This window comes from Triticum aestivum, chromosome 1A, assembly GCF_018294505.1.
Source record: "Triticum aestivum cultivar Chinese Spring chromosome 1A, IWGSC CS RefSeq v2.1, whole genome shotgun sequence".
NCBI classification, from domain to species: Eukaryota; Viridiplantae; Streptophyta; class Magnoliopsida; order Poales; family Poaceae; genus Triticum; species Triticum aestivum.
The window spans coordinates 402,899,001-402,923,449 of NC_057794.1; positions in this window are offsets into that span (position 1 = coordinate 402,899,001).

Sequence of the window (24,449 nt, forward strand, 5' to 3'; positions counted from 1 at the left end):
GGCTTTTCATCTGACGCTTTAGCCAGTCATGATGCCTATCTTGTTTTTGATGAAGGGCCACAAGAAGCTCTCGGTTATTGAGAACACGAGCGCGCTTCTTGGGTCTTGAAGCAGTTGCACTATCAGTGGCTTCAGTTGAAGCAGGGTGTGGCACACGTGTAGTGCCAGCCAAAGGATACACCCCGGAGATGGCTTCAACACCTTCATCGTTCTGAGTGAAGCTCTGGTGTTCTGCATTCTGAAGACTCAACAGTTGCTTGGCAGGCTCAGGATATATAGCTTCAGTAGAGGTATCCACATCTGGCAAGAAGATCCGATGGTTTCGGGCTGAGGGCTGATACGAGATTGCAGAGTGCAGTTTGATCAGCCTCATCACCCAAGGAGCATAGAACTTCAAACCAAATAAATCTGAGCCTGACGCTGCAAGTTGGCGTATGAAGAAATCCTGTGCGTTGAAGCATTTGCCATGAAGGATATAGAATATGAGAGTCTTCATTGCACCCTCAATCTTGGCATGTGGAGAGTGTCCCTTAATGGGCCAGAGAGTCCGCCGGATGATGTGATATATGGTCCTGGGCAGGAACTCAAAGTCTTCAACGAAGAACTCTGTTAGATAAGGAGCATCGTGGGGCAATGGCTTCATCATTGAGAGCATCTGACTCATATTTGGTTCAGGCCTCTGGAAGATGCTCTCAATAGCTTCAGCATGTAGTTGACAGCCTTCCTCGAAGAATTCGCCAGGAGTGGGCAGGCTGGTGAGCTCAATGATATCAAATGCATTGGCTTCATGATGGACATTGCCGGTCATCCACTCTAGGACCCAAGTCTTCAGATCTCTGTTGTATCCTTTAATGTGGAGGGTGGCATAGAACCGAAGCAGAAGCTCTTCATTCCAGTGCTCTTCATTAGTGACAAACTGCAGCAGACCCACTTGCTTAAAGCAATCCAAAGCTTCCTCTAGACAGGGCAGACCAGCAATGGCTTCAACATCAAGGCGCTTGTGCGGGAAGATGCGACCTTGGTTGTATAGGATGCATGAATAGTAGTTGCGCTGAGGATAGCTCCAGAACCTATCTGATGAAATCCTTTCCCTTGAATATGGGTTCTTGGAGCTGTTGAAGAACCTATTGTCTGCCTTGAAGCTATTGATGTCAAAGGAGCCAGGTACTGATGCGGGACCTGGGAACCTTGGCAGCCTCGGGACTGGCTTCTGGACATGAGGCTTGTGCTCAACATGGTAATCAAATTGAGGACCTGCAGCAGACTCAGGAACAGAAGTGTCTTGATCAGTAGCTTCACTGGCTGCTGAAGCTTTTGGTGGGGAGGGCTCCACATTGGCTTCAGTGTTTGTTGTGGCAGCCTCAACATTTTCAGCCTCCACTCGACTAGCTGGAGGGTCAGACTTAGGCACGTTCTCCTGGAGAACTGCTTCAGAGTGTAGCGGGGGAGTAGGATCTTGTGGTACTTCTTCATTTTCTTCGGCAGATGCAGCCGGAATGTCTTCAGCACAGACTTGAGGCCTTGGACCTTTGCGAAGCCTGTGAAACGCAGACGACGCCTGTGGTGTTGGAGCGGGCTGGGCCTCAAAGTCTTCTTCCTCTTGGGGGCGATCCGCCCATGACGCATCTTGTGCAATTGGTGTCAGAGGACGACCAATGCTGATTAGTTCGCTTTGTTCATTCTGAGGAAGGGCTGCTTCATCTTGTACATTGTCCTGATGACCAATGTCTTCAGCAGCAATGGGGTCGGCTGCTGGTATGTCTTCAGCTTCAGGAGCCTCTGTGGAAGCAGACTCATGAACTGTCCGTTGCCGTTCTGCGTTGGGGTGAACCGTAGAGATAGGTTCAACTATCAAGGGCTCTGTGGGAGCAGCCCGAGATTTCTTGATCTTTCGCTTCTTCTTGCTGGGGGCAGTAGGAGAGGCTTCAGAGCTTTTCCTTTTCCTTGCTTCAGCCTCAGCAGTTCTTGTCTTCTTAAGCTCTGAAGCTGTTGACCGGCTCTTTGGCTTCGAGCCAGTCGTTGCAGTTGCGAAGACAATTGGAACTGCTTCTTGCCTAGGTGCCTCTGGTTCAGCCATAGCAGGCTTTTTCTTCTTCTTCGCGGCCATCTTGGGGTCGATGCCAGGACGCCCAAGTGCCTTGCGCTTCTCAGCCTCATTGTAGGCTTGTACACATCTTTCAGCCAGAGACTTCATCTGCTCACGTGAGCCCTGAGCTTCTGCACGCTTCTTCAGAAAATTTTCTTTGAGCTCATGCATCATGGTCTTGAAGCTCTTCACTTCTTATATGCTGAGCTTGGCCATATTCTTCTTGAACTGAGCCTTTTCACGATCAATTTTCTGCTTCAGTTCAACAATGCGTTGGGCAATGGCAAGTTCTGAAGCAATAGCGCCTTGGAAGGCGACGCTGAGGCCAACGGGCAGCTGCAGATCTTCGAAGCTGATGTCTGGTGTGGCAAACCATTCGTCGATGAAGTTGTGGATGATGGCGACATCAAAGAGAGGCAAATTGTTGAAGATTTCAGCTTCCTCTTTGCTCTTGATGAGCTGCTCGAGAGCGTCATCTCCAAGATCTTCATCACTTGATAGATCAATGGCTTCGCTGCGCAGAATGACAGCAACTATGAGCTCTTTACCGGTGTGTGGCTGAGGCACCTTGGCCTTCTGGGGCTTGGAGACGTGGGATACGTCTTCAGACTGCACACTGTCTTCAGGAGGTGCAGTTGCCAATGGCTTCGCCCTTGAGATTTTTGATGAAGGGGCTGGCTTTGAAGCTTTTGGCTTCTTCGACTGCTTTGGCTTCGGTACAGCAGGAGCTTCATCAGACTCAGAGTCAGCTGGGGGGTCATTCACGGCAGTCCCTTGGACTAAGATGCGGGTGATGAGGTCCTCAAGGTTGGCATACGAACCGATGATATTGGGTTCTGCGTCGCGTGTGCCATCTGCCCTTGGTGCTGAGGGACCAGGGTTGAAGTCTAACCCAAATTTCTTCTTGTTGAGCTTCGCTGATTGTTGGGAAACTGGAAGTTGTGCTTGAACAGATTGTCGTCACGACACCAGAGTAGTGACGACGGATGTGCATCATCAGGCTATGGCCCACGAACCATGCATGGATAGAAGCTTTGGGCAATAGCTTCATCTCTAGTCCTGGGTACAAGGTTCTTGTATAAGATGTCTCCCCACGGACTTTTGATGGCACTTTTCTCAGCATACTCTTGGGTTGTGAAGCGGTATTTGAACCATTGTTCAGCCCAATAGCGTCGAATCCATTGGATTCGGGACTTGCGCTGCCCATAATTCTCTTCGGGATCTGTTTTATACGTTTCTGCCAGGTCTTCAGGCAGATCTTTGGAAGTTCCTCCACGTCTCTGTCTGCCCCCCTTCCTTGCTGCTGCTTCTGAAGCCATAAACTTTAACTTGAAAGGCTTCAAAACTTTCAAAGGCTTCAAAGGCTTTCTTTGCTGGACCAACAGGAACTGGCTTCAGGAGAATTTATGTGATGCTGTAGGAATTCTGCAAATGAATGCAGACTATGAGAACCGAAGGATTCTCCCACGGACATGTACCTGTGACAGCATTAAGGTACGAGGGAAGGGGAAGAGGTCATATGCATTCTCAGAAGGTTTTGAAGATTAATCAGTTTTAGAAGACATTGACCTCATCGTGCGAAGACATTCACTCATAGATAAGAAGTTGGTTCCAGATTTGTACGAACCCACAGATCAGTACAAGTGAGGAATCTAACTACTTCATGAAGCACAAGTGAATATACTAGGCATGTTATGAGATGCAGATAGAGAGATCCAACTTGTGTGAAGAGAAACTTCTTATGGTAGAAAGTGACAGAACCATGAGATCAACCGGGGCTATAAAAAGAAGTTTTATTTACCACACTTGGAACTGCTAGACGGAGTGGGAGATGATGCCGAGCAGTTCAATCCTCCGTGCCCTAACTTGGCGACGGAAGACACCTACGGCGACGGCGGAGAGGACGATGTCCGCGGTCGGCGTGAAGACGGTGTCGGAGAGGTTGCGGCAGCGAAGCGCTTCGTCGCCGACGTCGTCGAGAGCTAGCGGTGGCGCTAGGGTTCGTGCGAGGGTGGAAGAAGGAGATAATGACCGAGGTAAGTGTGAATTTATAGGCTCAGGGGCGGCACTGTGCTATTACACAGGTGCCCCTGGCGATTCGCATCTGAGGAACGCGTGGCCAGTTTGCGGAAGTTTGGGGTTTGTTCCACTTCCCACGCACGCCTGGATTGTCGGGCAGTCATTCCTGCTTCTCCGGATTTTATGTGGAGGAATGAGCATTGAAAATGGACTTTATGGTTGTCTCTATATCTTCTGCTGACAAGGACGCAGTGAAGACATTTGACAGTTTCAATAGAATGCATATGACTTGGAGAGATAGAGTTTGAGATAGAAAGCATAGAGAGATTGGGGGTCTGATCACATTCACTTAGTTCAAAAGATTCAACCAAGAAGACATTAACTGGTTCTCCTGGACCCCACTTAATAGTATGGTGGTTCCTATGACTCAACACAAAAAGAAAAAGAACTACGGAAGATCTAAGTCTTCGAGCTCCATAGGCTTCATAACGTGTCTTTTTTTGTCATAGTCTTCAATGTGAATATCTTCATATACCACCTTTGGCTTCAATGTCTTCATACATTTTTAGGGGTCATCTCTGGTAGTGAAACCGAATCAATGAGGGACTTCTACTTGTGTTATCCTACAATTCTCACAAACACATTAGTCCCTCAACTAGGTTTGTCGTCAATACTCCAAAACCAACTAGGGATGGCACTAGATGCACTTACAATCTCCCCCTTTTTGGTGATTGATGACAAACTAGTTGAAGTTTTCAACGGGGAATATAGTCTGTGAAATTGTAAAGGATAAGGAATTGTCTTCATAAGTTGCAAGGGCTCCCCCTGAAGATGTGCATATAAGTTAATTTGCTTTTGGAATGCAAATGCACATGGCAGGTTGTATCCACTTCAGCTTATGATGACAATCCACTATGCATGTGAAAGTATATGAAGATAATGACATGCATAATGGAAAATGGACGTCTGCAGAATGAGATAAGTGCGGAATTTATCGTCGCACATGCGGAATTTATCTTTGCAAACAGAGTGGCAAATAAGTAGCAGACGACCATCGAGTTTTAGTGTTTACAACTCAAAGAACCAAATGAAGCAAAAAAAACAAGAGTTGTAAACACGAAGCAAAACAAAACATAAAGCACCCGCCCATATTGACCCGCTTGAAGACTATAAACATCATATGCTTCTCCCCCTTTTGTCAGTAATGACCAAAAAGGTTTGAAGACATAGAGTTTTCTACGCGTTCCCAGGCGCAACAGGGTCGATGGAGTTGTTTGGCGGTGCAGAACTTGGATGTGCTGAAGCAGATGGTGGTGATGTAGCATCGTCGTCTTCATCAATGATCCTTGCAGTAACTGTGGCAGCAGATGAAGAAAACTCAGAGTCTTCAAGTGACGGTGTGTTGCGCATCACAACCCTTCTCGGAGGTGTGGTGTCAAATTTGAAGTGCTCTGTGAAGCCATCCTCTTCAAGTTCAGCTTCAGTGCATATCATTGAGAGCCCTTTCCATGTACGACGGCACGTCTCATGAGTGACAAACACATTCTTGGTGGCTAGGTTTCGAAGACGATTGACATCCACCAAGAGGCTCTTCATCTGACGCTTTAGCCAGTCGTGATGCCTATCTTGCTTTTGGTGAAGGGCCGCAAGAAGCTCTCGGTCAGTGAGGACATGAGCACGCTTCTTGGGTCTTGGAGCATCTGTGCTGTCTGTGGCTTCAGTAGATGCTGGTGCACGTGTAGTGCCAGCCAACGGATATACCCTGGATATGGCTTCAACACCTTCAACATTCTGCGTGAAGCTCTGGTGTTCTGCATTCTGAAGACTTATTGGTTGCTTGGCAGGCTCAGGGTATATTGCTTCAGTAGAGGTATTCACATCTGGCAAGAAGATCCGATGGTTTCGGGCAGAGGGCTGATACGAGATCGCAGAGTGCAGTTTGATCAGCCTCATCACCCAAGGAGCATAGAACTTCAAACCAAATAATTCTGAGCCTGACACTGCAAGTTGGCGTATGAAGATATCATGTGCATTGAACCATTTGCCATGAAGGATACAGAATATCATAGTCTTCATTGCACCCTCGATCTTGGCATGTGGTGAGTGTCCCTTAATGGGCCAGAGAGTCCGCTGGATGATGTGATATATGGTCCTGGGCAGGTACTCTAGGTCTTCAACGAAGAACTCAGTTGGATAGGGTGCATCCTGAGGCAATGGCTTCATCATTGAGAGCATCTGACTCATATTGGGTTCAGGCCTCTGGAATAAGCTTTCAATGGCTTCAAAATGTAGTTGACAGCCTTACTCGTAGTATTCGCCAGGAGTGGGCAGGCCGGTGAGCTCAATGATATCAAATGCATTGGCTTCATGATGGACATTTCCGGTCATCCACTCCAGTACCCAAGTCTTCGGATCTCTGTTGTATCCTTTGATATGCAGAGTGGCATAGAACTGAAGTAGAAGCTCTTCATTCCAGTGCTCTTCATCAGTCACAAACGGCAGCAGACCCACTTGCCTGAAGCAATCCAAGGCTTCCTCAAGACATGGCAGACCAGCAATGGCTTCAACCTCAAGGCACTTGTGCGGAAAGATGCGGCCTTGGTTGTATAAGATGCATGAATAATAGCTGCGCTGAGAATAGCTCCAGAACCTGTCTGATACAATCCTTTCCTTTGAATAGGGGTTCTTGGAGCTATTGAAAAATATATTGTCTGCCTTGAAGCTGTTGATGTTAAAGGAACCAGGTGCTGATGCAGGACCTGGGAACCTTGGCAGCCTTGGGACTAGCTTCTGAACATGAGGCCCGTGCTCAATATAATAATCGAATTGAGGACCTGCAGCAGACTCAGGAACAGAAGTGTCTGGCTCGGTAGCTTCGCTGTCCGCTGAAGCATTTGGTGGGGCGGGCTCCACATTGGCTTCAGTGTTTGTGGTGGGAGCCGCAACATTTTCTTCCTCCGCTTGTGTAGTGGGAGGGACAACCTCAGGCACGTTCTCATGGAGAACTGCATCTTGATGGAGCGGGGAAGTGGGTTCTGGTGGTGCTTCTTCATTGTCTTCGGCTGATGCAGCCGGAATTTCTGCAGTATGGACTTGAGGCCGTGGACCTTTGCGAAGCCTACGGAACGCAGACGACGCTTGTGGGGTCGGAGTGGGCTGGACCTCAAAGTCTTCTTCCTCCCGAGGGCGATCCGCCCATGACTCATCATGTGCCATTGGCATCAGAGGACGACCAATACTGATGAGTTCGCTTGTTTCAGGCTGAGGAAGGGCTGCATCATCTTGTGCATTGTCTTGACGATCAATGTCTTCAGCAGCTATGGGGTCGGCTGCTGGAATATCTTCAGCTTCAGGAGCCTCTGTGGGAGCAGGCTCATGAACTGTCAGTCGTCTTTCTGCATTGGGGTGAATGACAGAAAGGGGTTCAACCATCAAGGGCTTTGTGGGAGCAGCCCTAGATTTCTTGGTCTTGCGCTTCTTTTTGCTGGGGGCAGTAGGAGAGGCTTCAGAGCTCTTCCTTTTTCTGGCTTCAGCCTCTGCAGTTCTTGTCTTCTTTAGCTCTAAAGCTGTTGACCGGCTCTTTGGCTTTGAGCCAGTCATTGCAGTGGGGAAGACAATTTGAACCGCTTCTTGCCGAGGTGCCTCTGGTTCATTCACAACAGACTTCTTCTTCTTCTTCGCGGCCATCTTGGGGTCGATGCCAGGACGCCCAAGTGCCTTGCGCTTTTCAGCCTCGTTGTAGGCTTGAACACATTTTTCTGCCAAAGACTTCATCCTTTCACGCGAGCCCTGAGCTTCAGCCCGCTTCTTCAGAAAGTTTTCTTTGAGCTCATGCAGCATGATTTTGAAGCTCCTCACTTCCTGCACGCTGAGGCTGGCCATGTGCTTCTTGAACTGAGCCTTTTCGTGATCAATTTTCTGCTTCAGCTCAACAATGCGCTAAGCAATGGCTAGTTCTGAAGCAATTGCGCCTTGGAAGGCGACACTGAGGCCAACTGGCAGCTGCAGATCATTGAAGCTTATGTCTGGTGAGTCAAACCATTCATCGATGAAGCTGTGGATGATGGCGACATCAAAGAGAGGCAGATTGTTGAAGATTTCAGCTTCTTCTTTGCTTTTGATAAGCTGCTCTAGAGCGTCATCTCCCAGATCTTCATCGCTTGATAGATCAATGGCTTCGCTGCGCAGAATGGCAGTAGCGGTGAGCTCTTTGCCTGTGTGTTGCTGGGGCTCCTTTTCCTTCTGGGGCTTGGAGACGCGGGATACGTCTTCAGACTGCACACTGACTTTAGGAGGTGCAGTTTTCAATGGCTTTGCCCTTGAGATTTTTGAGGCAGGGGACGGCTTTGAAGCTTTTGGTTTCTTCGTCTGCTTTGGCTTCGGCACAGCAGGAGCTTCATCAGACTCAGAGTCAGCTGGAGGGTCATTCACGGCAGCCCCTTGTACTAAGATGTGAGTGATCAGGCCCTCAAGATTGGCAAAAGGACCAATGATATTGGGTTCGACGTCGCGTGTGCCATCTGCCCTTGGTGAGGAGGGACCAGGTTTGAAGTCTAACCCGAATTTCTTCTTGTTTAGCTTCGCTGACTTTTGGGCAAATTGAAAGTTGCGCTTGAAGAGATTGTCGTCACGACACCAGAGGAGTGACGACGGATGCACATCATCAGGCTGTGGTCCTCGGACCATGCATGGGTAGAAGCCTTGCGCAATGGCTTCATCTTTGGTTCTGGGTAAGAGGTTCTTGAAACGGATATCCCCCCATGGCCTCTTGATGGCATATTTCTCTGCATACTCCTGAGTGACGAAGCGGTATTTGAACCACTGTTCTGCCCAATAGCGTCGAATCCATTGGATTCGGGTCTTGTGCTGCCCATAGCTCTCTTCTGGATCTGTTTTGTACATTTCTGCCAAGTCTTCAGGCAGATCTTTGGAAGTTCCCTCACGTCTCTGTCTGCCCCCCTTCCTTGCTGCTGCTTCTGAAGCCATAAACTTTAACTTGAAAGGCTTCAAAACTTTCAAAGGCTTCAAAGGCTTTCTTTTTCTGGACCAACAGGAACTGGCTTCAGGAGAGTTTATGTGATGCTGTAGGAATTCTGCAAATGAATGCAAACTATGAGAACCGAAGGATTCTCCCACGGACATGTACCTGTGACAGCATTAAGGTGCGAGGGAAGGGGAAGAGGTCATATGCATTCTCAGAAGGTTTTGAAGATTAATCAGTTTAGAAGACATTGACCTCATCGTGCGAAGACATTCACTCATAGATAAGAAGTTGGTTCCAGATTTGTACGAACCCACAGATCAGTACAAGTGAGGAATCTAACTACTTCATGAAGCACAAGTGAATATACTAGGCATGTTATGAGATGCAGATGAGAGATCTAACTTGTGTGAAGAGAAACTTCTTATGGTAGAAAGTGACAGAACCATGAGATCAAAAGAGGATGTAAAAAGAAGTTTTATTTACCACACTTGGAACTGCTAGACGGAAGTGGAGTGGATGCCGAGCAGTTCAGTCCTCCGTGCCCTAACTTGGCGATGGAAGACACCTACGGCGACGGCGGAGAGGACGATGTCCGCGGTCGGCGTGAGGACGGCGTCGGAGAGGTTGCGGCAGCGAAGCGCTTCGTCGCCGGCGTCGTCGAGAGCTAGCGGTGGCGCTAGGGTTCGTGCGAGGGTGGAAGAAGGAGATAATGACCGCGGTAAGTGTGAATTTATAGGCACAGGGGCGGCACTGTGCTATTACACAGGTGCCCCTGGCGATTCGCATCTGAGGAACGCGTGGCCAGTTTGCGGAAGTTTGGGGTTTGTTCCACGTCCCACGCACGCCTGGATTGTCGGGCGGTCGTTCCTGCTTCTCCGGATTTTATGTGGAGGAATGAGCATTAAAACGGACTTTATGGTTGTCTCTATATCTTCAGCTGACAAGGACGCAGTGAAGACATTCGACAGTTTCAATAGAATGCATATGACTTGGAGAGATAGAATTTGATATAGAAAGCATAGAGAGATTAGGGTCCGATCACATTCACTTAGTTCAAAAGATTCAACCAAGAAGACATAGCTATAAGTGAATGCTGTAGAGGACAGAACACTAGTATGTATATATCTATATAATCAACATAGTGAAGATAATCATGAAGACATGTTGAGTTCGAAGCCAAACCAAATGTGAAGATATTGCAAGGTAACGCCATGAGTGAAACACTTCAAAATAGAACGTTTGGTGGTGGCGTTACCCACCGTATAGGAAGTATTAGACCCAGACACGGCGCACAATTATCGTGGCGCTCCGAAGTCAAATTCCACATTAATGTATTCACACTTAGAATGTATGTCTTCATTGATTGAAGATATACTTTACTTTGTGTGTTGCACATCTAAGTCATCAATATGCATAAGTGTTAGGATGTGTGCCTGATCACAGGACATTTGAGGATTCCAGGATATTTAGCTCACACCGTAACTTGCAAAATCTCTTCTCATCCAAGGGCTTGGTGAAGATATCTGCCAATTGCTCTTCAGTGTTGACGTGTATGATATCAATGTCTTCCTTCACAACATGATCTCTGAGAAAGTGATGACGAATTTCAATGTGCTTTGTCTTCGAGTGCTGAACTGGGTTGTTGGCAATCTTGATGGCGCTTTCGTTGTCGCAGTAAAGTGGCACTTGCTTCAGATGAATGCCATAGTCCTTGAGTGTTTGCTTCATCCACAGAAGCTGAGCGCAGCAAGATCCAGCAGCAATGTATTCAGATTCAGCAGTGGAGAGAGATACACAGTTCTGCTTCTTTGAAGACCAACATACAAGTGATCGTCCCAGAAAGTGACATGTGCCTGATGTAGACTTGCGATCAACTTTGTCACCAGCATAATCAGCATCCGAAAATCCAACCAAATCAAACTCTGAGCCCTTTGGATACCATAATCCTAGAGTTGGGGTGTGAGCCAAATATCGAAGAATTCGCTTCACAGCTAAGTGATGCGACTCCTTTGGTGCCGCTTGAAATCGAGCACACATGCAAACACTAAGCATAATATCTGGCCTAGATGCACATAAATAAAGCAAAGAACCAATCATGGAGCGGTATACCTTTTGATCGAACTCTTTACCATTGTCGTCAGGACCTAGATGATGTTTGGCTGGCATTGGTGTTGTGAAGCCTTTGCAGTCTTGCATACCGAACTTCTTCAGGCAATCTTTGAGATACTTCTCTTGAGATATGAAGATGCCATTGCGTTGTTGTCGTATTTGAAGACCAAGGAAGAACTTCAGCTCCCCCATCATGGACATCTGATATTGCTCTTGCATCATATATCCAAACTCTTCACTGTACTTCTGATTGGTGCAGCCGAAGATAATGTCATCCACATATATTTGGCACACAAACAGTTCACCATCATATGTCTTCGTGAAAAGAGTGGGATCCAGGGAACCAGGTATGAAGCCTTTGCTCTTCAGGAAGTATTTGAGTGTGTCATACCAGGCCCTAGGGGCTTGTTTGAGGCCATACAGTGCCTTGTTGAGCTTGTATACCATGTCAGGATGTTTTGGATTTTCAAAGCCAGGCGGTTGTGCAACATACACTTCTTCTTCAATCTTGCCATTGAGAAAGGCACTTTTCACATCCATTTGATATAGAAGTATGTTATGATGATTTGCATAGGCCAGCAGTATGCGTATGGCTTCAAGCCTAGCCACAGGAGCAAATGTTTCATCGAAGTCAATGCCCTCCACTTGAGTATATCCTTGAGCAACGAGACGAGCTTTGTTTCTGACAACTTGACCATGCTCATCTTGCTTGTTGCGGTATATCCATTTGGTGCCTATTATGTTGTGCTTCCGTGGATCAGGACGCTTAACCAGTTCCCATACATTATTCAGCTCAAACTGTTGAAGCTCTTCTTGCATAGCTTGAATCCATTCAGGTTCCATGAAGGCTTCTTCAACTTTCTTGGGTTCTGATATTGAGACGAATGCGAAGTGCCCACAGAAATTTGCTAGCTGAGTTGCCCTTGAACGAGTGAGTGGACCAGGTGCATTGATGCTGTCAATTATTCTGTCAATCTGCACTTCATTGGCAACACGAGGATGTACAGGGCGAAGACTTTGCTCTTGCTGATCTGCGTTGTTGTTGGGAGGAATGTCTTCAGGCTGAGCATTGTCTTCATGTTGATCAGGTGCTGAGATGATAAGTTCTTCTTCAGGATGAGCTTCAGAAGGTATAATCTCTCCAGTTCCCATAAGCTTGATTGATTCACTAGCTGGAACTTCATCTAGCACATTTGGCAGTTGCTCTCTTTGTGAACCATTTGTCTCATCGAACCGCACATCCACTGTTTCAACCACTTTGTAATGAAAGAGATTGAAGACTCTGTAGGAGTGCGAATCCTTTCCATATCCAAGCATAAAGCCCTCATGTGCTTTTGGTGCAAATTTTGAGGTGTGATGTGGGTCCTTGATCCAGCACCTTGCGCCAAATACTCTGAAGTAACTGACATTTGGCTTCTTGCCAGTTAGGAGTTCATAAGATGTCTTGTTCAGAAGCTTGTGAAGATAAACACGATTGATTGTATGGCATGCAGTATCAATGGCTTCAGTCCAGAATTTTCTTGGAGTCTTGTATTCATCTAGCATCGTTCTGGCCATCTCAATGAGTGTTCTGTTCTTGCGTTCGACGACGCCATTCTGCTGTGGCGTGTACGGAGCTGAGAATTCATGTGTGATGCCCAAGGTATCAAGATATGTATCAAGGCCAGTGTTCTTGAATTCAGTGCCATTGTCACTTCTGATGTGCTTTATCTTGGCGCCAAAATTGTTCATAGCTACGATTGGCGAAGCGTCTGAAGACATCCTGCACTTCAGTCTTGTAAAGGATTATGTGCACCCAAGTATATCTAGAGTAATCATCAACAATGACGAAGCCATAGAGGCAAGCAGTAGTAGTAAAAGTTGAGTAGTGAGTGGGACCGAAAAGATCCATGTGGAGCAGTTCGAAGGGTTGATGTAGTAGTCATGATTGTCTTCGAAGGATGTTTTGCCCTTGTCATCTTCCCTGCTTCACAGGCACCGCATAAGTGATCTTTCTTGAACTTGACGCCCTCGATGCCTATGACATGCTTCTTCTTCGCAAGGGTGTGGAGGTTCCTCATGCCAGCATGCCCAAGCCTCCGATGCCAAAGCCAGCATTCTGAAGCTTTTGCAAGAAGACATACTGCAAGTTGTGGCCCTGCTGAGAAATCTACCACGTACAAATCATCTTTCCGATACCCTTCAAACACTAGAGACTTGTCAGATTCCATTAGTACCAGGCAACGATATTTTCCAAACATTACGATCATGTTCAAATCGCAAAGCATTGAGACAGACATTAAGTTGAAGCCAAGGGATTCAACAAGCATGACTTTATCCATGTGTTGATCCTTTGAGATTGCAACTCTACCTAGACCCAATACCTTACTTTTACCAGTGTCAGCAAATGTGATGTGGCTCTTGTCGGATGGACGTAAGGTTGAGTCCATAAGAAGGCTTCTTTTGCCAGTCATGTGATTTGTACACCCACTGTCAATAATCCATTCTGAAGACTTTGAAGTCGCTGGTGTCGTACCCTACAGTGCAGTTAGGGGGATAGGCTTCACGAAGAGAATTGTGAAGCAAAAACATTTGACGAACCAGTGGGTTATGAAAACTTAGATCCAGATTAGGACTAATAGGGAGAGTAGCATGCGATTCAGGAACGAAGTACATAATGATGCCATTCGGGCATTTTATCTTGCGCCCTACAAGATTTTTAAGGTCCCCAGCAATAGCGTCAGAAGATTTTGTTTTTCTGCTGGAGACCTTTCCCTGCAAAAGAGAGTTAAGCTTTCTTAACCACCCACATCTTCAAGGGTGGCTTAGAAGCAATAAGTCTAAGTGCAGCATCTGAGAATTTTGGCTTTGAAGCCTTAGCAAACAGTCTAGCAGGTGGACAATAATACTCATAGGAATAAGCAGAATAATTTTTGGTCATATGAACATGACGGTTCGATGAACCGCTCTCATATTCATATGCCTGAGTATGGTTTCCCTGCAAAACATTTGCGTTAGTGTGACTCAGGTGAGTCCTCTGTTTGTATGAAGCCTTTGGACCGTATGAAGCCTTTGGTCTGAGGTTTGTCTTCTTCAAGTGAGGTGTCATGAAGACATTCACAGGAAGATTTTCCAGACACTTTTTCGGAACCCAGATCTTCTTCATAGGCGGTCCATTCCTGCAGTTAGTACCAATGTACCTGGCAAACACTTCACCATTCTGATTCTTAAACAGTTTATAGTTTGCATCAAAGGATTCATCAATGATAATGGGGTTAGCACAAGTGAAGCCAGATAAATTGGATGGATCTGCTGAAAGTTCCTTTGCAGCAACCCATGTGGTTTTGGGGTACTGCTCAGGTTTCCAGTAAGAGCCATCTGCATTTATTTTCCTTACGAACCCAACACCCTCTTTCCTAGGGTTTCGGTTCAGAATCTGCTTCTTGAGGACATCACATAATGTCTGATGTCCTTTAAGACTTTTGTACATCCCTGTTTCAAGCAATGTCTTCAACCTAGCATTCTCATCAGCAATAGCAGTGGTATCCTCAGCAGAGGGGTTAGTTACCACATCAACAGTTGAAGATATTGCAACAGCAGTAGCAGTGGAACATTCAGCAACAGAAGTAGCATTATCACGCTCAATGCATTTAAGACATGGTGGTTCAAATCCTTCCTGAGCGGAACTGATCTGTTCGGCGCGAAGTGACTCGTTTTCCTTTTGAAGATCTTCATGAGCCGCTCTCAATTTCTCAAGTTCTTGCTTCCTTTGAAGATAATCATAGGAAAGCTTTTCATGAGTTGTTGAGAGAGTATCAAGACGATCTTCAAGTTCCTGATACTTAACGTGAAGATTTTTTATGTCTTCAATTAAGGATTCAGATCGAGTCATTTCAGCACCCAACAGATCATCGCTTCTGTCTAACAGTTTTTGAATATGTTCCATAGCTTTCTGTTGTTCAGTTGCAATTTTAGCAAGTGTTTTGTAGCTGGGTTTTGAATCACAGTCAGAGTCATCGTCACTAGATGTTTGATAGCGAGTAGTGCGTGTGTTTACCTTGGCACCGCGTGCCATGAAGCAGTAGGTAGGAGTGGAGTCGTTCTTGTCATTTGCATCGGTGTCGGTGATGAAGTCATTGTCTTCAGTGTTGAAGATGGACTTGGCGACGTATGCTGTAGCCAGACTCGCAATGCCAGAATCAGACTCCTCCTCAGACTCCACCTCTGCCTCCTCAGAAGCGGACTCCTCCTCTGAATCCATTTCCTTGCCAACAAACGCACGTGCCTTGCCAGATGAGCTCTTCTTGTGTGATGAAGACTTTGAGGAAGACTTGGAAGAAGACTTTGAGTATTTCTTCTTCTTCTTGTCGTCAGAATCATATTCCTTGCTCTTCTTCTTCCTTCTGTTCTCATTGTCCCACTGTGGACACTCAGAGATGAAGTGTCCAGTTTTCTTGCACTTGTGACATGTTTTCTTCTTGTAGTCATGAGCAGAAGCTTCATCATTCCTTGAGCTTGATCGTGAAGATTTTCTGAAGCCTTTCTTCTTGGTGAATTTTTGGAACTTCTTCACTAGCATTGCAAGTTCTCTTCCAATGTCTTCAGGATCATCAGAACTGCTGTCAGATTCTTCTTCAGATGAGGAAACAGCTTTTGCCTTCAAGGCACGAGTTCGCCCATAGTTTGGACCGTAGATATCTCTTTTCTCAGAAAGCTGAAACTCATGTGTGTTGAGCCTCTCAAGTATGTCAGACGGATCGAGTGTCTTGAAATCAGGACGTTCTTGAATCATCAGGGCTAGGATGTCAAACGAACTATCAAGTGATCTCAGCAGCGTCTTGACGATTTCATGTTTGGTGATCTCAGTGGCGCCGAGGGCTTGAAGCTCATTTGTGATGTCAGTGAGCCGGTCAAATGTGTGCTGGACATTCTCATTGTCATTTCGCTTGAAGCGGTTGAAGAGGTTGCGAAGAACACTGATTCTTTGATCTCTCTGGGTTGAGACGCCTTCATTGACCTTGGAGAGCCAGTCCCAGACCAGCTTGGATGTCTTCAAAGCACTCACACGGCCATACTGTCCTTTTGTCAGATGACCACAGATGATATTTTTGGCAGTAGAGTCCAGTTGAGTGAACTTCTTGACATCAGCAGCAGTGACACGTTCTCCAGCCTTGGGAACGCTGTTCTCGACGACATACCATAGGTCGACGTCAATGGCTTCAAGATGCATGCGCATCTTATTCTTCCAGTAGGGATATTCAGTTCCATCGAAGACGGGGCACGCAGCGGAGACTTTGATTATCCCTGCAGTCGACATAGCTAAAACTCCAGGTGGTTAAACCGAATCACACAGAACAAGGGAGCACCTTGCTCTGATACCAATTGAAAGTGCGTTATATCGACTAGAGGGGGGGTGAATAGGCGATTTTTATGAAAGTCTTCAAAACGTGGGAGTTATGAAGACAAACAACGAAGATTATGCCTATTACTATGCAGCGGAAGTTAGATTACACTAGGCCAGCCATGGTCATGTGTTCAATAGAGTGAAAGCACAATGACAAACAACTGCAGTGTAATAAGGATCAGGTAGGAAGAAGTTATGAAGCCAAACAGATCATACATTCACGTTGTGAAGACAAAAGATAAAGCAAGCATGCAATGGCTTCACAATGTGTAACAGTAAGAAAAGGAAGTGAAGATGAAACCAGTGACTCGTTGAAGACAATGATATGTTGGACCAGTTCCAGTTGCTGTGACAACTGTACGTCTGGTTGGAGCGGCTAGGTATTTAAACCTTAGGACACACAGTCCCGGACACCCAGTCCTGAACACACAGTTCAGGACACCAAGTCCTCACCGTATTCTCCTTGAGCTAAGGTCACTTAGTCCTCGCCCAATCACTCTGGTAAGTCTTCAAGGTAGACTCCCAAACCTTCACAAACTTCGTTCACTGGCAATCCACAATGTCTCTTGGATGCTCTGAACGCGACGCCTAACCGTCTGGAGGATTCACAGTCCTCAAGTGTAATAAGTCTTCAGATCACACAGACAAGAAGACCTAAGTGATGCCCAATTTGCTCTGGCTCTGGGTGGTTAGGGCTTTTCTCCTCACTAGGAATTTTCTCTCAAAGGCTTCGAGGTGGGTTGCTCTCAAACGACAAAAGCCGTGCACTGAAATCTGAGCAGCCAACCGTTTATGGTTGTGGGGGTGGGCTATTTATAGCCACTTGGCAACCCGACCTGATTTGTCCGAAATGACCCTGGGTCACTAAGGAACTGACACGTGTCTCAACGTTCAGATTTCGAACTCTCATGGCAACTTTACTTGGGCTACAAGCAAAGCTGACTTGTCCGACTCTGGACAAGATTCGCTCTCATTGTCTTTGCTCAAGACATAGGTTTTTGATTTAGGCATCACTTCAGTCATTCTGACTGGTTCTCCTGGACCCCACTTAATAGTACGGTGGTTCCTATGACTCAACATAAAAGAAAAGGAACCACAAAAGATCTAAGTCTTCGAGCTCCATAGGCTTCATAACGTGTCTTCTTTTGTCATAGTCTTCAATGTGAATATCTTCATATACCACCTTTGTCTTCAATGTCTTCATACATTTTTAGGGGTCATCTCTGGTAGTAAAACCGAATCAATGAGGGACTTCTACCTGTGTTTTCCTGCAATTCTCACAAACACATTAGTCCCTCAACTAGGTTTGTCGTCAATACTCCAAAACCAACTAGGGTTGGCACTAGATGCACTTACAGTTATTTCTATTTTCGTTTATTTTACTTTGCATCTTTATTTATCTTTATGGTAAAAATACCAAAAATATTATCTTATCATATCTATCAGATGTCACTCTCGTAAGTGACCGTGAAGGGATTGGCAACCCCTTTATCGCGTTGGTTGCGAGGTTCTTATTTGTTTGTGTAGGTGCGTGGGACTCGAGCGTGATCTCCTACTGGATTGATACCTTGGTTCTAAAATACTGAGGGAAATACTTACGCTACTTTGATGCATCACCCTTTCCTCTTCAAGGGAAAACCAACGCAGTGCTCAAGAGGTAGCAAGGAACCGTACACGGACGCATCCGTCTCCAGGATTTTTCGCCAAGTACCTCTACCGCCGTCTTCGGAATCCCAAGAACGCCAAGTACCTCGACATCCGGTGCCTAGAACGACTACCGAAGGCGAAGACCCATGAACCAAAAATGTCAAGTTTGACTACCGTCGACGTGCACTTTGCCAAGAACCACACCGTTTTTGGAAGACCCGTGAACATCAAGCTCTCTGCCATGAACGGTTACAATGTTGTGGATCCGGCAAGTACCCTCTCCGGATCGCCAAGTTTGACTACCGATGACATATACCACTACCGTCGTCGAGATCGCGAGAACCTCTACTTCCTCTTTGAAACGTGTACGACTTCCATCGCCGAAGACCCGTGTACCACTACTTCCCTCTACGAACCCGAACCGTCCCGCTTGCACGCTTTGAAGGTATAACCACCGAGACGACCGCCCGTGGACCGTATGCATGTGTGTTGTATGATATGCTCGTGTTTGCATCGTGTCTGAGATGTCCTTGCACGTTCCTCCTCGTTTGCCATGCCGTTGACCCGTGGGAACCTGGTTACCAGGATCACTCCCTGTCACTCTTGCATGTTCCGCACACTTGGTTCTTTTTCACCGGCATCTCAATCGAGTTACCGGAACCAGAACGTCGTCGTGGCACCGTTTTCGTTATCGTCGTTGTGTGCTACCTCTTGAGCACTTGCGTTGGTTTTCCCTTGAAGAGGAAAGGGTGGTGCAGCAAAGTAGCGTAAGTATTTCCCTCAGTTTTTTGAGAACCAAGGTATCAATCCAGTAGGAGGTCACGCACGAGTCCCTCGCACCTACACAAACAAATAAATCCTCTCAACCAACACGATAAGGGGTTGTCAATCCCTACACGGTCACTTACGAGAGTGAGATCTGATAGATATGATAAGATAATATTTTTGGTATTTTTATGATAAAGATGCAAAGTAAAATAAAAGGCAATAAAAAATAACTAAGTATTGGAAGATTAATATGATGGAAGATAGACCCGGGGGCCATAGGTTTCACTAGTGGCTTCTCTCGAGAGCATAAGTATTCACGGTGGGTAAACAAATTACTATTGAGCAATTGACAGAATTGAGCATAGTTATGAGAATATATAGGTATGATCATGTATATAGGCATCACGTCCAAGACAAGTAGACCGACTCCTGCCTGCATCTACTACTATTACTCCACACATCGACCGCTATCCAGCATGCATCTAGAGTATTAAGTTCAAGAGAACAGAGTAACGCTTTAAGCAAAATGACACGATGTAGAGGGATAAACTCATGCAATATGAAATAAACCCCATCTTGTTATCCTCGATGGCAACAATACAATACGTGCCTTGTTGCCCTACTGTCACTGGGAAAGGACACCGCAAGATTGAACCCAAAGCTAAGCGCCTCTCCCATTGCAAGAAAGATCAATCTAGTAGGCCAAACCAAACTGATAATTCTAAGAGACTTGCAAAGATAACCAATCATACATAAAAGAATTCAGAGAAGATTCAAATATTTTTCATAGATATACTTGATCATAAACCCACAATTCATAGGTCTCAACAAACACACCGCAAAAGAAGATTACATCGAATAGATCTCCACAAGAGAGGGGGAGAACTTTATATTGAGATCCAAAAATAGAGAAGAAGCCATCTAGCTAATAACTATGGACCCGTAGGTCTGAGGTAAACTGCTCACACTTCATCGAAAGGGCTATGGTGTTGATGTAGAAGCCCTCCGTGATCGATTCCCCCTCCGGCGGAGCTCCGGAACAGGCCCCAAGATGGGATCTCGTGGATACAGAAAGTTACGATGGTGGAATTAGGGTTTTGGCTCCGTATGTGGTAGTTTGGGGGTACGTAGGTATATATAGGAGGAAGGAGTACGTCGGTGGAGCAACAGGGGGCCCACGAGGGTGGAGGGCGCGCCCAGGGGGGTAGGCACGCCCGTACCTTATGGCCTCCTGGTTGATGTCTTGATGTAGGGTCCAAGTCCTCTGGATCATGTTCGTTCCGAAAATCACGTTCCCGAAGGTTTCATTCCGTTTGGACTCCGTTTGATATTCTTTTTCCGCGAAACCCTAAAATAGGCAAAAAAACAACAATTCTGGGCTGGGCCTCCAGTTAATTGGTTAGTCCCAAAAATAATATAAAAGTGTATAATAAAGCCCAATAATGTCCAAAACAGAATATAATATAGCATGGAACAATAAAAAATTATAGATACGTTGGAGACGTATCAAGCATCCCCAAGCTTAATTCCTGCTCATCCTCGAGTGGATAATGATAAAAACAGAATTTTTGATGTGGAATGCTACTTGGCATAATTTCAATGTAATTCTCTTAATTGTGGTAGAATATTCAGATCCGAAAGATTCAAGACAAAAGTTTAATATTGACATAGAAATAATAATACTTCAAGGATACTAACTAAGCAATTATGTCTCTTCAAAATAACATGGCCAAAGAAAGTTATCCCTACAAAATCATATAGTCTGGTTATGCTCCATCTTCACCACACAAAGTATTCAAATCATGCACAACCCCGATGACAAGCCAAGCAATTGTTTCATACTTTTAATGTTCTCAAACTTTTTCAATCTTCACGCAATACATGAGCGTGAGCCATGGACATAGCACTATAGGTGGAATAGAATGGTGGTTGTGGAGAAGACAAAAAAGGGGGAAGATATTCTCACATCAACTAGGCGTATCAACGGGCTATGGAGATGCCCATCAATGGATATCAATGTGAGTGAGTAGGGATTGCGATGCAACAGATGCACTAGAGCTATAAGTATATGAAAGCTCAACAAAAAGAAACTAAGTGGGTGTGCATCCAACTTGCTTTCTCAGGAAGACCTAGGGCATTTTGAGGAAGCCCATCGTTGGAATATACAAGCCAAGTTCTATAATGAAAAATTCCCACTAGTATATGAAAGTGATAACATAGGAGACTCTCTATCATGAAGATCATGGTGCTACTTTGAAGCACAAGTGTGGAAAAAGGATAGTAGTATTGCCCCTTTTTTGGGCCTTTTTTCTTTGGCCTTTTTTTATTTGGGACAATACTCTATAAATGATGATCATCAAACTTCTATTTATTTACAACTCAATGATTACAACTCGATACTGGAACAAACTATGACTCTATATGAATGCCTCCGGCGGTGTACCGGGATAGCAATGACGCACGAGTGACTTATATGAAAGAATTATGAACGGTGGCTTTGCCACAACTAAAATGTCAACTACATGATCATGCAAAGCAATATGACAATGATGGAGCGTGTCATGATAAATGGAACGGTGGAAAGTTGCATGGCAATATATCTCGGAATGGCTATGGAAATGCCATGATAGGTAGGTATGGTGGCTGTTTTGAGGAAGGTATATGGTGGGTGTATGATACCGGCGAAAGGTGCACGGTATTAGAGAGGCTAGCAATGGTGGAAGGGTGAGAGTGCGTATAATCCATGGACTCAACATTAGTCATAAAGAACTCACATACTTATTGCAAAAATCTCTTAGTTATCAAAGCAAAGTACTACACGCATTCTCCTAGGGGGATAGATTGGTAGGAAATACCATCGCTCGTCCCCGACCGCCACTCATAAGGAGGACAATCAATAAATACATCATGCTCCGACTTCTTAACATAACGGTTCACCATACGTGCATGCTACGGGAATCACAAACTTCAACACAAGCATTTCTCAAATTCACAACTACTCAACTAGCATGACTCTAATATCACCATCTCCGTATCTCAAAACAATTATCAAGTTTCAAACTTCTCATAGTATTCAACACACTCATAAGAAAATTTTATTTAGTAATCTTGAATGCCTCAAATAATTAAAGCAAATTACCATGCTGTTTTGCAGGACTCTTAAATAATCTAAGTGAAGCATGAGAGAACAATGGTTTCTATAAAACAAATCTACCACCATGCTCTAAAAGATATAAGTGAAGCACTAGAGCAAAAACTATATAACTCAAAAGATATAAGTGAAGCACATAGAGTATTCTAATAATTTCTGAAGCATGTGTGTCTCTTTCATAAAGGTGTGTGCAGCAAGGATGATTGTGGAAATCTAACAAATAAAGACTCAAATAATACAAGACTCTCCAAGCAAAACACATATCATGTGGTAAATAAAAATATAGCTCCAAGTAAAGTTACCGATAGAAGTAGACGAAAGAAGGGATGCCTTCCGGGGCATCCCCAAGCTTTGGCTTTTGGGTGTCCTTAGATTATCTTGGGGTGCCATGGGCATCCCCAAGCTTAGTCTCTTGCCACTCTTTGTTCCATAATCCATCAAATCTTTACCCAAAACTTGAAAACTTCACAACACAAAACTTAAAGTAGAAAATCTCGTGAGCTCCGTTAGCGAAAGAAAACAAAACACCACTTAAAGGTACTGTAATGAACTCATTCTTTATTTATATTGGTGTTAAACCTACTGTATTACAACTTCTCTATGGTTTATAAACTATTTTACTAGCCATAGATTCATCAAAATAAGCAAACAACACATGAAAAACAGAATCTGTCAAAAACAGAACAGTCTGTAGTAATCTGTAGCTAACGCAAGATATGGAACCCCAAAAATTCTAAAATAAATTTATGTACGTGAGTAATTTACCTATTAATCATCTGAAAAAATAATTAACTAAATATCACTTTCCAAATAAAAATGGCAGAAGTTCTTGTGAGCGCTAAAGTTTCTGTTTTTTACAGCAAGATTAACAAGACTTTCCCCAAGTCTTCCCAACGGTTCTACTTGGCTCAAACACTAATTAAACACAAATGTCACACCCTAGCTAGTCATGCATTAGAGTGTTGCATCATGTTTACTCTTTCATCAGAAACTTGAAATGGGGATCTGTGAAACCCTCAGAATCATTTTGAAAATGACCCAAATAAAAATTTCTCCAAAAGGGTCCAAGAAAATGCTCATGTTGCTCTCTGAAAATATTGGACAGAGATAAAAATCAAACCAATATTTTTAAGAGCTCATAGGTATTTACTTTGGGCATTTGGAATTAAAGCATAAATATTTGCATTGGAAATATATTAATTATATATATTAATATATGTCCAAATATTATGCCAATTATAAAGGAGCTCTGGAATAATATATCTAGCTCCTGCAAAAATTGGCATAAGTTAAATAAATGATTTAATATATTATTTAAATCAAAACAAATGTCAGAAATTAGAAAACAGAAAAATAAATAACAGGAGGAGCTTACCTGGGCTCCTCCCTGTGCGGCCCAGCCAGCTGGCCGGCCCAGCAAGCCAGCCCAGCCCACCACCGCCGTCGTCCTCCTGGCGCCAGTCGGCCAGGCGTGTGGCCGGCGCGCGCGCACGGCCGGAGCGCCACGCCACCAGCTCGTCTGCCTGCCTCCCCCGCCAGCGCGACGCCGCGACGCTTCTTCTCGGTGCCGCCCCGATCCCCTGGCCTTATCCCCCCTCTCCCCCGTGCTGCTCCCTCTCTCTCTCTCACGGCCGAACACCACCGTCGCCGCCGTTCGCCATAGCAGCCGTCACCGGCCACCCCTCGCTCCCCCGACTAGCTCAGGAGCTCCGCCTCGACCCCCTCTTCCTCCCCACCGCTCCACGGCCCTCCGGAAGCCCTGCATCGCCGCCTACGTCGCCGTTCCCCTCCTCGGCCACCGGAGATCATCGCCGTCGATTCGCCGTCTCCAGCGCGTCCCCGAGCCCGCTTCGACGCCCACTGCAACCGCGGTGAGCTCCGCCACCGTTTCCCCCTCTTTTTCCCCTCGTTCCCGCGCCGTAACCTCGTTCCCACCACGGCCGAACCTCCGCCGTCGCCGAGCTCGCCGTCGACGCAGCTCCGGTGACCATTTGGTCACCCCGGCGAGTCCAACAAGTTCGTAAGGCCCCGTAGAGCATCCCTAGCGCCTCGCTTAGCTCGCCTTCGAGCTCCAACCCCGTTTCCACGCACGACCGAACCCCGGCGGCCGCAGCCGAGCTCGCCGCCGTCGACTCCGGCCACCCCGACCCCAACGGACTCCACCAAGAGCCGCGGCTCGTCCCCAGCTCCACTCCGGTGGTCTCGGCGACCCATTTGGTGGCCGGAACGACCAAAACCACTTCCGCCGCCGCGTTGGGCTCGCCGGCGGCTAAACGCCGGTGCAGCCGACCCGGGTTTGACC